This window comes from Chiloscyllium plagiosum, chromosome 28 (assembly GCF_004010195.1).
Source record: "Chiloscyllium plagiosum isolate BGI_BamShark_2017 chromosome 28, ASM401019v2, whole genome shotgun sequence".
NCBI lineage: Eukaryota > Metazoa > Chordata > Chondrichthyes > Orectolobiformes > Hemiscylliidae > Chiloscyllium > Chiloscyllium plagiosum.
The window spans coordinates 3,949,490-3,963,902 of record NC_057737.1 but is presented as its reverse complement, the minus strand read 5'-3'; the positions used below and the strand labels follow the sequence as shown (position 1 = coordinate 3,963,902).

Here is a 14,413-nt window from a genome sequence, read left to right as displayed (position 1 = left end):
GAACAGGTCAAAAGCAGGTAAAAGGCCAGCTGGAGGGATCCAGGTGGAGGCTGGAGGGGCAGTGTAGGTGGTGGGAGAAGGGGTCTGTGGGATGGGGAGAAGAAATGGGCACAGAAGTGAAGGTAATAGAAGAAGAGCTCAACATCACGTCATGCCTGAAATTCATTAAGCTGAGGATGCAGAGGGATAAAACTGAGTCCTTTGCTGAGTACAGAACATTCAGCATCAGACCAGTGTTTAAACCAGTGTTTCAGTGTTGACACATTAACTCCAATCTAAAGCAGATGACTGTGCTGAGAGAAACAATGAGAAAATAACAATAAAATCCTGTCTTTGAAACACAGAACTACTGACAATAGAATCATTAAACAAAATTCTTCTGTTTTACATTTTCATCCCTTACAGTGGCAAATATCCTGACATAAGATTATCTCGTTTTGTGTGACTCGGTTGAGAAAATGAACAGCCCAATTACACAGACTAGTAGATTTCATTGAAGAATCAAAGGACAAAGAAAGCCTATTCCAGCTCGATGCAGTAATTTTCTCTGAGTCAGAAGGTTGTAGGTTCAAGTTCCCCTCCAACAGTTTAAGCACATACTAACAGATTGACAATCCAGAATGGTGTTGAGGGGCTGCTACATTGTCACAGGTGCTGTTCCAATCCACCTAACCTGCACATCTTTGGATTGTGGGAGAAAACCAGAACACCTGGCGGAAGCCCACGCAGACATGGGGAGAATGTGCAAACTCCACACAGTCACCTGAGTGTGGAATTGAACCCAGGTCCCTGGAGCTGTCAGGCAGCAGTGCTCATCACTGAGTTACCATGCTGCCGTTTTCAAGTGGTTTAACACTTTTTAAGGTGCTGAATAAATCCAAGTTCTCTCTCTACTGCATTAGTACCAGTTCTTTGATCATGACTTGGTCAGGAATTGATTTCCAAACATGCTGAGTTAATTGATCTCAATTGAAATGGTGATGATTGATGGCAAAATTAGTCAGCATTCTTGATTGCTCTTGAATAATCTGCAAGCAGTTTCTAATCAACCAGTTCAGATGTGTTACCAATATGGATGGGATTTGAACTTGAGGCTTCCTAATCTAGAGGTAGAGACATTATTACTGTGCCACAAGAGGCTCCAGTACTGTTCTGTGCACATAATGGTGTGATATGGCTTAGTTGTGTTGTTTTCCAGTCTGTTGGGAAGGGGAGACGATGAAATAGTGATAATGTTATTGGACTACTAATTCCGATGCCTTGTCGTATTTCCTGAGGGCACAGTTTCAAATCCCATCACTGATCCCATCCCATGCAACTGGAGGAATTTAGCTCTAATTAATATGTAGCAAAAAAGGCCGATGGCATGCTTGCCTTAATTGGAAGGGGCATTGAGTATAAAGATAGGCAAGTTATGCTGCAGCTTTGTAGAACTTTAGTTAGGCCACAGCTGGAATATTGCATACAGTTCTGGTCACCATACTACTAGAAGGATATGGATGCTTCAGAGAGGGTTCAGAAAAGATTTACCAAGATTTTGCCTGGTTTGGGGTATTTTGGCTAAAAAGGAAGGTTGGATAGACTGTTTGTTTTCACTGGAATGCAGAAGGTTGAGGGGCGATTTGAAAGAAATTTATAAGATTGTGAATGGCATTGGCAGAGTGGAAACTGTGAAGCTTTTTCCCAGGGTGGAGGGGTCAATTATGAGAAGATACAGGTTCAAGGTGAGGGGGAGAAGTTTAAAAGGCAAGTTTTTCACACAAAGGGTGGTCAGTGCCTAGAATGTGCTGGCATTCAAGAAGCATCTGGATGAATACATGAATAGGAAGGGAATGGAGGGATACGGATCCTGTAAGTGAAGCCAGTTTTCGTATGGAAGGACAAAATGTGTCGATGTAGCTTTTGAGAGCCAAAGAGCCTGTTCCCTGTGCTGTATTGTTCTTGATTCTTGGTATGTCTGGAATTATGCTCAGTCAATTGTTATAAATTAAGTTAGAAGATTTTGCAGCATGAAAAGAGGCCTTTCCACCCATATACTCACATTGATCATCAAACAGCTGTCTACTCCAGTCCAGTTTTCTAGCTCTTGGCCCATGTGTTGTAGGCTATGGCACTTCAAGTGATCATCTACCTACTGCTAAAATGTGATGGTTCTCACCTCAACCATTCTTTCAGGCACTGAGTTCCAGATACCCTCCCCATTCTCTGAATGAAAAAAAGTCATTAAATCTCCTCCAAAGCTCCCGTTCCCTAGCTTAAATCCATGGCCTTGAACACTTGTCTTTCTACCAAGGAGAAAAGATTTGACCTACCAACTCTCATAATTTTGTATATCTCAAACAGGTCCCCTTGAGCCTTTTCTGCTTTAACAAAAAATATCCTCAGCCTATCTAGTCTCTCTACATTGCTGAAATGCTCTACCCCAAGCAACATCCTGGTGAATCTTGTCTTCACCCTCTCCAGCACAATCAGATCCTTCCTATAGTGTGGCAACCAGAACTGCACACAGTATTTCAGCTATGGTCTAACATCTTAATTGCATCATTAATTCTCTGCCCTTGCATTCAATGCCTCTACTAAGGAAGACAAGTATTCCATCTACCTTCTTAACCACCTCTCAACCACTCTTGTTACCTTAAAGGGACTGTCAACATGCGTAACAAGATCCCTCTCATTCTACATTAGAACATAAGAAACAGGAACAGGAGTAGGTATCTGGCCTGTTGAGCCTGCTCTGCCATTCAAAAAGATCACCAGCACCCTATAAATCTACAGCATAACCTCTCTCTTTTTAAACTCCATCCCCCTAGCAATGAAGGACAATATTCCATTTGCCTTCTTAATTACCTGCCATACCTGCTTTTTGTGATGCATTGTCCTCTGTATTTCCTGGGAACCTACCATTCATTGTGTACTCCCTTGCCTTGCCTTGGAAGCATTCTTTACCTGATCTAGAAAGTCACTTCACACTTATAGCAATGTGGTTGACTCTTAACCCCCCTCTAAATGGCAGTTAGGGATGGGAAAACTTGCTGGAATGGTCACATCCCAGACAAGTGTAAAGCAAGATAAACTAAATGCCTCAGTTGATGTGTGAATCATGGTTATTTGGATGAGATACTGAACAGTACCATCAAGAAGTTAAGGGAGAAAAAAAGAAGAACGTGGTAGGAAATACATGAAAATACACAATATCTTTCTGCATGCAAAGTGAATGTCAAACTTTCCAGATTACAATAGTGGCAACACTTCAATAGTATTGAAAGGTCCCAAGGTATACAAGGTGCTATCTAAATATAAGACCTTTCTTTCACTCTATGTGTGCCAGCTCTTTGCAACAGTCTGTACCAGGTGAATTAGAAAGAAGAAAGAGACTGAACAAGGAAAGGCAAGGATAAGGGAGGGGTAGGATTATATTATGTAGATACGTTCAACTGCCACAAATAATACCAGAAATGTGTGGAATCAAGGTAGGATGAGATACTGCAGACATCTACCTGACCACTCTAGGGAGGGGTTGAGGACCATTTCACCTCTTTTTTCATTCATTTCAGACAAAAAAACCTTAATTTCTGTTATTTTTAATAACATAAAGAATGTATCAACTTAATGGTAAGCCCAATTTATTGGCACTATGTAGATCACTTTTAATGTTTAGGAGAATTGAGTAAAACTACCAGGTTATTTCTCTGTAACATGCAGGATTAGTTACGCCAATATCCTAAAATCATTATTCCTGGTCTTTGAAGAGAGAGGAAAGCATTCAAGTACTTGCCTGGTTCAGTACATATTGTTCATCAAACAATAAACTTGAGTTGTTTCAAGCTATACCATTTAAAGGGTTAAGTGGTACAATATTTGTGCATGAAATTTTCAAAGATAGCAAAGCAGTAAAAGTATGTGAGAATGCAACAGATTGCACTGATAGGCCTGAAATTGAACTCAGCTCGCACTGAGCATGAGGCTTAGCAGAAAGTTAATGAACTGAAAGCAACCTTGATCAGTGAGTCAGAGACTGGGATGCGGAGCACTACTCTCCCATGCTGCCAACCTTTGCTATGACATTCATCAACATCCCCCTTGATCTCTCAACCACAACACACAGATTTTCTCATCAGTTTCTAGGCCTGAAGCACATCTCCCAATCCTTCAACACAATGTAGAACACCATCTAACAAGATAGTTATGTAGTAATTAGGCTATTGATATAATGCAGAGTTTTATCAGTGAGTTAAACAAATAAAAAACAAAAATGAAGAAATCAACTTAATGGTTAAATAGAAAAACACTGGACTAAAAGAGAAGTAAGAGCTACAAGTGGCAAACCTATATGAAAAAAATAAATTTGGACATACTAGTATTTAAAAGGGTAAGATCACAAGACAGTTGTGATCATGAAGATTATACAGTCCATCGAAATACATTCATGCAGAAAAAGCTTACAGTCCTCACACCATATCATGAAGTCACTTAATGCACAGCTGGAGGTCCCTAAGTCATGATTCTGCCAGTTTTTTAAATCCCAGAATAAATTTCTAGGTTTCTTTTCATAGCCCTCTAGCTATATCTCTCCTTTAACTGTCTCTTTTTATCTCCATTCATGGGAGTTACTGGCTAGTCAGAGTTTATTGCCCATTACTAATTGCCCTGAAGAAAGTGGTGGTGAACCAACTTCTTGAACTATTGCAATCCTTGGGCGAAGGGACATCTACAAATAGGAAGGGAGTTCCAGGATATTGACCCAGCAACACTTAAGGAATGATGTCATATTTCCAAATCAGAATGGTGTGCAGGAAACATGCAGCTGGTACTGTTCCCAGGCATCTGCTGCCCTTGTCCTTCTAGGTAGAGGTCACAGGTTTGGAAGGTGGTTGATTAGATTAGATTAGATTAGATTACATTACAGTGTGGAAACAGGCCCTTCGGCCCAACAAGTCCACACCGACCCGCCGAAGCGCAACCCACCCATACCCCTACATTTACCCTTTACCTAACACTATGGGCAATTTAGTATGGCCAATTCACCTGACCTGCACATCTTTGGACTGTGGGAGGAAACCGGAGCACCCGGAGGAAACCCACGCAGACACGGGGAGAACGTGCAAACTCCACACAGTGAGGCGGGAATTGAACCCGGATCTCTGCCTCTGTAAGGCAGCAGTGCTAACCACTGCGCCACCGTGCCGCCCCACTGCGCCACCGTGTTCATGCAGTGCATCATTCCTTGAATGGCTTTTGCATTTTCACCTTGCCCACTTTATCATGACAACTATTCCAAATACTGCCTGTGCCTTCTTTTGCTACTGCCACAGTATGTTTAGTCACTTTCTTTATTTGTCTATTAAATATTTATGTAACACCTCAAAATCCTGTTTAAGGTCTTTGCTCAGAGAGTAGTAAGGGCGTGGAACGCCCTGCCTGCAACAGTAGTAGACTCGCCAACTTTAAGGGCATTTAAATGGTCATTGGATGATAATGGAATAGTGTAGGTTAGATGGGCTTCAGATTGGTTTCACAGGTCGACGCAACATTGAGCGCCGAGGGGCCTGTACTGCGCTGTATTTTCTATGTTCTGTATATTAAGTTTCTCCAGATTTTCCTCATAGGATAGACCTCTGAAGCTAGGCATCAGCCTGTAGCCTTTGTTATACAGGCATTAGGGCTTCAAAGATACTCTTGAATCTTTGTAAATGAAACTGGTTGTGATATTCCAGGTGCAATCTGACCAGAAGCTGTAACAATCTGGCTTTCATACTGTTTTAGTTTTGATCTTTATTCAGTATTATGGTACCTTCATGATTGTGACTCTGTATTAACTGGACATGGACAGTGGGAATTTTGTGTATTCAAGTATGATCCAAAAAGAACTCCAGTACCTTGAGACTGTCTGAAGGAGTCACTCTATGGGTTGAATTTTACTGGAGATGGACACTATGGAGAAGACCTTCTTCCCTTCAACATTGGACATTACCAGTATCACCTCTAGCATAATGAAATCACCTAGATGGCTAATTTATAGCTAATTCTTGTCCACGCTGGAATTTTACATCAGCAGGAATGAACACCATATTAGGAGACCACCAAGTAAATCCTTGTAGCTTCCCAGCTGAATTCTAGGTATGTGAGTAGAGCAGTGCTCCCTTCGTGAGCGGCCTATCGGTGGAAAGGTGCACTCTCGCAACTTTGGCACTGCTGGAGGGTGCATAACCTAGTGGTTAAGATATGTTTCCTGGGCCCCAAGGCTGTAGATAAGAAAAATTGCCTGATCCTCCTGCAGCCTCAGCAGAGGCCATCACAATCAGGTGTGCATCAGAGGTCACTTAGTTGCTAAGCCTCTGATTGGACATCAGCTCTGCGATGTTGTGAAACTTGAAAAAGATATACAAGGATGTTGCCAGAGTTGGAGGATTTGAGCTATAGGGAGAGGCTGAATAGGCCAGGGCTGTTTTCTCTGGAGCGTCGGAGGCTGAGGGGTGACCTTATAAAATCACGAGGGGCATGAATAGGATAAATAGATAAAGCATTTTCCTTGGGGTGCGTGAGTCCAGAACTAGAGGGCATAAGTTTAAGGTGAGGGGGGAAAGATATAAAAGAGACCTAAGGGGCAACCTTTTCATGCTGAGGGTGCTACGTGTATGGAATGAGCTGCCAAAGGAAGTGGTGGAGGCTAGTACAATTGCAACATTTAAAAGGCATCTGGATGGGTATATAATAGGAAGGGCTTGGAGATATATGGGCCAGGTGGGACTAGATTAGGTTGGGTCATCTGGTTGGCATGGTTGAGTTGGACCAAAGGGTCTGTTTTCATGCTGTACATCTCTATGACTCTATGAAAAACCAGGCAACTACAGACAGGTGAGCCTGACATTGGAATCGATCCTGAGGGACAGGATGTGTATTTATTTGAAAAAGCAAGGACTGATTAGGGATAGTCAATATGGCTTTGTGCATGGGAAATCATATCACACTAAGTTGACTGAGTTTTTTGAAGAAGTAACGAAGAAGAAGGATGAAGGTAGAGCAGTGGAAATGATCTATATGAACTTCAGTGAGGCATTCGAAAAGGTTCTGCATAATAGACTGGTTAACAAGATTAGATCACATGGATTACAGGGAGAACTAGCCATTTGGATACAGAACTGGCTCGAAGGTAGAAGGCAGAAGGTGGTGGTGGAGGGTTGCTTCTCAGATTGGAGGCCTGTGACCAACAGTGTGCCACAGGATCAGTGCTGGGTCCACTGCTTTTTATCATTTTATAAATGATTTGGATGTGAACATAGGAGGTATGTTTAGTAAGTTTGCAGATGACACCAAAAATTGATGGTGTACTGAAGCTTACCTCAGAGTACAACAAGATCCTGATCAGATGGGCTGGTGGGCCAAGCAGTGGCAGATGGAGTTTAATTGAGACAAATGTGAGAGGCTGCATTTTGGAAAGGCAAATCAGGGCAGGACTTAGACATGTAATAGTAAGGTCCTGAGGAGTGTTGCTGAACAAAGAGACCTTGGAGTGCAGGTTCATAGTTCATTGAAAGTAGAGTCACAGGTAGACAGGATAGAGAAGGCGGTGTTAGGCAAGCTTGTCTTTATTGGTCGTGCATTGAGTATAGGAGTTGGGAGGTCATGTTGTAGTTACACAGGAGATTCGTTAGTCCACTAATAGAATACTTCAATTCTGGTCTCCCTGTTATAGGAAAGATGTTGTGAAACTTGAAAGGGTTCAGAAAAGATTTACAAGGATGTTGTCAGGTTTGGAGGGTTTGAGCTTTAGGGAGAGGCTGAATGGACTAGGGCTATTTCCTCTGAAGCATCGTAGACTGAAGATTAACTTTATAGAAGTTTAGAGAATTATGAGGGGCATGGATAGGGTGAATAGTTAAGGTCTTTTCCCCAGGTAGCAGAGTCCAAAACTAGAAGGCATAGGTTTAAGTTGAGAGGGGAAAGATTTAAAAGGGACCTAATGGACAACTTTTTCATGCAGAGGGTTATGCGTATATGGAATGAGCTGCCAGAGGAAGTGATGGAGGCGAGTACAATTACAACATTTAAAAGGCATTTGGATAAGTATATGAATTGGATGGATATGGGCCAAATGGGTCTAGATTAATTTAGGATATCTATTTGGCATGGACAAGTTGGACCAAAGGGTTTGTTTCCATGCTGTACAGTTCTGAGAGCTGGCATCTTTAATCAGATGAAGATTTTGGGGTGACCACCCATTTAAACGACCACATGGGCTTCAAGTATACCCAAGATTGCTGAGGGAAATAAGGCTGGAAATCACCTTCTCAAGGACCATTAGGGATTGGCAAAAAATGCTCACCCAGCCAGTGACACCTACTTCCCATGAATAAAAAGCATCTTCCAAATCCCCCTTGGGTCTCGGAAAGGTACCAGAGGAATGAAGATTTACAAATGATACATCTGTCTTCATAAAAGGCAGGGGGATAATCTTGATGCCACTGGGGCAACTTTTAAAAGGTAATAATCTGGGAAAATTTAAGAGGCATTTGGAAACTAATGGGTTAATTCATTCACTGCAAAATGGATTGATTAGTGGCAAATCATGTTCAATTAACTAGACTGCAATATATTATATCAAAGGCCAGAGGAAACACAATTCAGAAATGTAAGCAACAATCAGGAGGATAGTAACAAACTTGAGGAACATATTGACAGACACCTGAAATGGGTACACAGAGGACAAATGAAAATTAACATGGAAAAGTGTGAACTAATTTATTTGGGATCAAAAGTGAGTAAACTTTGTTCTAAAACAGTTAATTACTAAAATCTGCAGTAAATTGCCAGAAAGAATGGTGGAAGCACATATAAAATTAACTTCCAGAAGAAAATTGAGAAATATTTAAAGGGCAAACAAATTCAAGGTTCTTGGAAAGAGCAAAGTTAATCAGAAGCCAATGGAAGCACAATGGACCAAATTGCCTGACTCTGTGCTACATCATCCTCTGACTCTCTGAAGAATCTGTTTGATCTCTTGACAGATGATATTTATTAACTATCTTCCCTAAAATGGCCTAGTGGTATTTTCATGAGCCTATTAATCAAGAAACCCAGGTAACATTCTGGGGATCTGGGTTTGAATCCTGTCATGGCAGATGGTAGAATCTGAATTCAATATATTTTTAAAAATGAATTATGAACAAACATATAAAAAGGGTAACTTTGTTACAGTGGTAGGATCAGGTATTTGAGAGTGGGAGAGATAGGAGGGCATTTGGATAAATGAGCACCCCTTCATACACACTATTAAAATATGTTCAGGAGGCTCAGTATCAGCTGAACAAGTAACTGAATGAAAACAGGTGAAAAAAGCCTACTTGAATGCTATACTCAATAAGTTGACTGTTTCAGGGTTGCCATTTAGTGTACAGTAGTGGAACAGTATAGCATGACAATCTCTAGCACTGAAATGTGAATATCAAGTTCAAAATTGACCTGGACTCTATTAATAGTTTTTCTGGGAAATGAAAATATTTCCACATTCCCCATTGTCCTTTTATTTCAAAATACAATTCTGGAGTTTTTACTTCTTCCTTTTGTGATATTTTCTGTGGTTGGTTGACCACAAAATAGTGCAAAGACATCAATAATTGAAATGTTCCCCATAGTATGCAAACTTCTATGATTCCTCCATTCAGTTTGATATTCTTGAAAAGTGAAACCTATTTCAAAAACCTCATCAAGACAAATTCAAAAATGCTAAAAATGCCAAAGGATCAAAACATTTGATACTAGAAGAGAAAGAGTCCTTGGTCCTAGAGTCTTGATTCTTTTGTGTGGCCTGGACAGAGCAGTTGTTGGGAAGATGTTTCCATTGGTAGGAGAGACTAGGACATGAGGGCATTGCCTTAGAATAAAAGGAAGACCTTTTAGAATGGAGGTAGGGAGAAATTTCTTCATGCAGGGAGTGGTGAATTTAAAGAATTCATTGTCACAGAAGGCTGTGGATGCCAGGGTTATTGAGTATATTTAAGACTGAGATAGTTAGGTTCTTGAGTATGATGGGGATCAAGGGTTACAGGGAGAAAGCAGGAGAATGGGTTGAGAAAACTTATCAGCCATGATTGAATGGCGGAGCAGACTCAATGGGCTGAATGATCTAATTTCTGCTCCTTTGTCGTATGGTCTTAATACCTGGGAGTTTGGGAAGCTTGTAGTTCCCCTTTGTTTGCTGTGGCAATGTTCAGCCAATTGAAATAAACAGGCCAACCTATAAGTACCTATTTCTTTTACAGTATAATTTATTGTGATTGTTTGATACTTAGCATTCACTCATTTTTCATGATGAAAAGCTTCAGCAACATGCCTCTTTTCAGCAATATTCAAGTTCTGATTCAGTTAGATATTTGGATGGGAAGAAGCGAGGCTATAGTATACACACTGATGGGGAGGGGGGAAGTGTTCAGCAGTAAGGACGGAGGAATATTTCGGAGGTCAACTCTCCCTTTTTTAGGTTCAGTCCTAGAAAAGTGCACCAGATTTTTTTTATGGTTCAGTTTAGAGCTGAAATAATTGCAACTCAGGTGGGAAAAGACCTGTAAGTGGTCATTGATTGATCAATTAAGGGCCATTACTGGTTGCAGGTCAGGAAGGTCAACTATGGGCCTTGCCGCCTGGAACTTAATTTGTTAAGAGATGAGTATCTTCCTGGTGCCAACCCACTGGATCATTTGCCCTTCCCACCATCTTTCCTGCTAATCGTGTCCATTCAAAACCACTTTGTTTCTCACTCCACAGATGCTCCCGACCTGTTATGTGTTTCCAGCACTTTTTTGATTTTGTTACAAATGGACTCTTCCTAGATTGAAGTGAAATCGATAAGCTCCAACAGTAATGTGAGTCCACACCTGTATCAGTGATGCCAGCTATGGCTACATGCTTATTTTAATTTTGAAACTCACTAACAAGATGTTAATGACCTTCTGCTCACTTCTTCCTCTCTCTTTTCTTGCAGCATTAACTCTTGCTGGAATCCTGCTCATAAGAAACAAAAATAGAAAATCTCAGCAGGACTGGCAGCATCTGTGGAGAAAAATTAGACTTAACGTTATGGGTCCAGTGATCCTCCTTCAGAACAGAAAAGGGTCACTGCACCTGGAACGTTAACCCTGATTTCTCTCCATAGATGCTGCTACACATGCTGAACTTTTCAGAATTTCCAGTTTCTGTTGATATGTAGCATCTGCAGTTCTTTGGGTTTTTTTCTGCTCATTAGAGCTAGCTACCCTCTAGTATCCACCTTAAGTGACTTTTCAGCAGGCAATTCTACCATAGAGCATACCTCAACAGAGCCTAATTCTATCCTTTACCAATATCTGGACATCATCACCAATCTAAAGGGATCAGCGTAACCAATAGGAATGACAATCTTTAGGATTAGGATTTTTTTTAATATTTAGGACTATGAGGCAAGTGGGCCATTTTCTGTGAAATTATTTGAACTGAACTTCTTTATCCGATTCTGAAAAATTCAGCAATAAAAGAAATGAAATAATTTGTAGCAATGTTATTGTTTTCTTTAGTCCAGGCATTTCACATCAATTAACATTAATTCCAACTTTTAAAAATTAGCGAACTCCAAAATTGTTGAGTGCAGTTTTAAACTCACTTAGTTTGCATGTTGCTCAAGGAACTTTGAGAGTTAATTAAAGCTTTTCATGTTAACTTTTAACAATACCTATTTTTCTCAGATTAAACCACAGTTGCCATTCATAATTATTACTGTAGTTTATAGACAAAGGTTTACTATTATCTTAAAGCTCTGTAAGTGATAAAGTAATTCATTATGTTAGATGAAGAAATATGGCTATTTAGTTACATTTGTATGGGTCAAAGTCTGTCAGTCTGTCCATGTTAAATCACTACTATATATACATCTGATTGAACATGTGCACCAGCTGCCAGCAGACATCAAAGCTGTGATGCATGAGGAAAGCAAGAACCAGTATTTGAGGCACCACTGTGTTACAAGCTCAGGGTTTATCTAATGCTGTTTCCAACCAGTCATAATGACTTCCTACTATGAATCACATTTACTTCCTACTGATTCAAACTGATTTGCCATCACTGCCCACATTCACTTCCTATTGATCCAAAGCGTCCAAGCATAGAAAACTGACACCCTTGCACCAGCATTTGCAGTAATTGTGCAAACATCCCTGTTTCTGCAAAAGAGGGAAAAACTGCAAAAATTGTCACCCCTTCAAGAACAAGGGAGACAGCATCAAATGCAACAATTATTGATGCATCTCCCTGCTGAGCATCATGGGAAAAGTATTTACCCTTGTTGCCCTCATTAGACTGTAGATCCTGGTTGAACGCAACTGCCCCAAATATGACTGTTGTTTCAGAACTGGAAGATCCACAATTGGTATGATTTTTCAGTCCGGTAGCTGCAAGAGAAATATTGTGAAAAAAGGACCATCTATGACTCATATTTTCTGGTCAGTGCCACAGACTGTATTATCCAATACTGACTACGATTTCAATTGTCACTAACAATTTTACGATGGAGCATTTGCTCATTCCAATGCCAGCTTCTTTAGGGATGCATGGATGTGCAGTATCAGGTAGCAAATTGTTGAATACAAATCCAGCACGCCATACCCCCGTGTTTTGTGATGATTTGAAGACAAACTTCTTAAAGTCTGTCTTCACTTCATTAATTTATATTGTTTCAAATGGAGCTATCAACTACACAACCTCATACAAACAGGATTAGGCTACTTGGTCCTTCGAGCCTGCTCTGCCATTCAATAAGACCAAGGATGATCTGATTTTAACCTAAACCTTACATTCCTGCATACCCCTAATAATCTTTCAACTCTTGGCAATCAAGAATTTATCTACTTCTGCCTTAAAAATATTTGAAGGTTCTGCATACATTGGCTTTTGGAAAGTGAATTCCAAAGACACTCAACTCTCGTAGGGCGGCACAGTGGCTCAGTGGTTAGCACTGCTGCCTCACAGCGCTAGGGACCTGGGTTCAATTCCTGCCTCGGGTGACTGTCTATGCGGCGCTTGTATGTTCTCCCCGTGTCTGTGTGGGTTTCCTCCAGGTGCTCCGGTTTCCTCCCACAGTCCAAAGTTATGCAGGTGAGGTGAATGGGCTATGCAAAATTGTCCATACTGTTAGGTGCATTAGTCAGGGATAAATATAGGGCGGAGGGTTGGGATGGGCTGAATGGCTTGTTTCCATACTGTAGGGAATCTAATCTCTGTTAGGGGAAAAAATAGTTTCCTCATCATTGTCTTAATTAGGAGACTTCTTTTTAAAATAAAACCCTAGTTCTAGATCCTTCCAAAGAGGAAACCTTGTTTCCATGTCCACCAGTCAAGTCACCTCAGGATCCTATACGTTTCAATTCAGTCACCTTTGACTCTTCTAAACTCCAGAGGATATAGGCCTAGCCTGTCTAACCGTTCCTTATCAGACAATCCATTCATTCCAAGTATCAATCTAGGAAGCCTTATTTGAACTGCTTCTCTAAGTATGGTGACCAGTACTCTATGCAGTACTCCAATTGGGGGTCTCATCCTGTATATCTGAAGCATAGCCTTTCGACTCATGTATTCAATTCCCCTACCAATAAAACATAACATTCTATCAGCTTTTCTGATTACTTGTTGTACTTGTATACTAACCTCCTGCGATTCATGCACCAGAACACCTGCATCTGGACCTCTCAGTATCTCAACATCTCCCTATCTAGATAATATGCTTTTTAAAAATTCTTTCTGCAAAAATGAATAATTTCACACTCAGCCACATTATACTCCATTTGCCAGACTTTTTCCCACTCACTTTACCTATCAGTATCCCTTCTCAGGCTCCTTATGTCCTCTTCACAACTCACCTTCCTACCTATCTTTGTGTCATCAGCAAATTTAACTACAATACCTCCGATTCCTTCATCTAAATCATCTTATATAAATTCTAAAGAGCCAAGGCTCCAACACTGACTGCTGTGGCACACTACTTGTGTCATCGTGCCAGCCTGAAAAAGACCCATTTACTGTTTTCTGATCACCAGCCAATCTTCTATCTATGCCAATATGTTACTCTCTATACAGGAAGGACGGATTGCACCTAAATTGGAAGGGGACTAATATACTGGCAGGGAAATTTGCTAGAACTGCTTGGGAGGATTTAAACTAGGAAGGTGGGGGGGGGGGGAATCCAGGGAGATAGTGAGGAAAGAGATCGATCTGAGATGGGTACAGCTGAGAACAGAAGTGAGTCAACTAGTCAGGGCAGGCAGGGACAAGGTAGGACTAATAAATTAAACTGCATTTATTTCAATGCGAGAGGCCTAACAGGGAAGGCAGATGAACTCAGGGCATGGTTGAAACATGGGACTGGGATATCATAGCAATTACAAAAACATGG

At 40.9% G+C, this 14,413-nt stretch overlaps 1 protein-coding gene and 1 long non-coding RNA gene across 5 annotated transcripts in view; one reads left to right on the top strand and one right to left on the bottom strand.

Moving 5' to 3' along the window:
* The window catches only part of bcas3 (BCAS3 microtubule associated cell migration factor), a 1,214,579-nt gene that overhangs the window by 269,577 nt on the left and 930,589 nt on the right, over window positions 1–14,413 (bottom strand). The gene's annotated exons all lie outside the window — the stretch shown is intronic.
* LOC122563889 overlaps window positions 8,684–14,413 on the top strand; it is a 44,914-nt gene continuing 39,184 nt past the window's right edge. For 2 of the 3 annotated variants that reach the window (XR_006315765.1, XR_006315764.1), the window contains exons 1-2: window positions 8,684–8,755; window positions 10,762–10,859. This is a non-coding gene — a long non-coding RNA (uncharacterized LOC122563889). The remainder of the gene's footprint in view (window positions 8,756–10,761; window positions 10,860–14,413) is intronic. The other variant, XR_006315766.1, reaches the window with a different exon arrangement.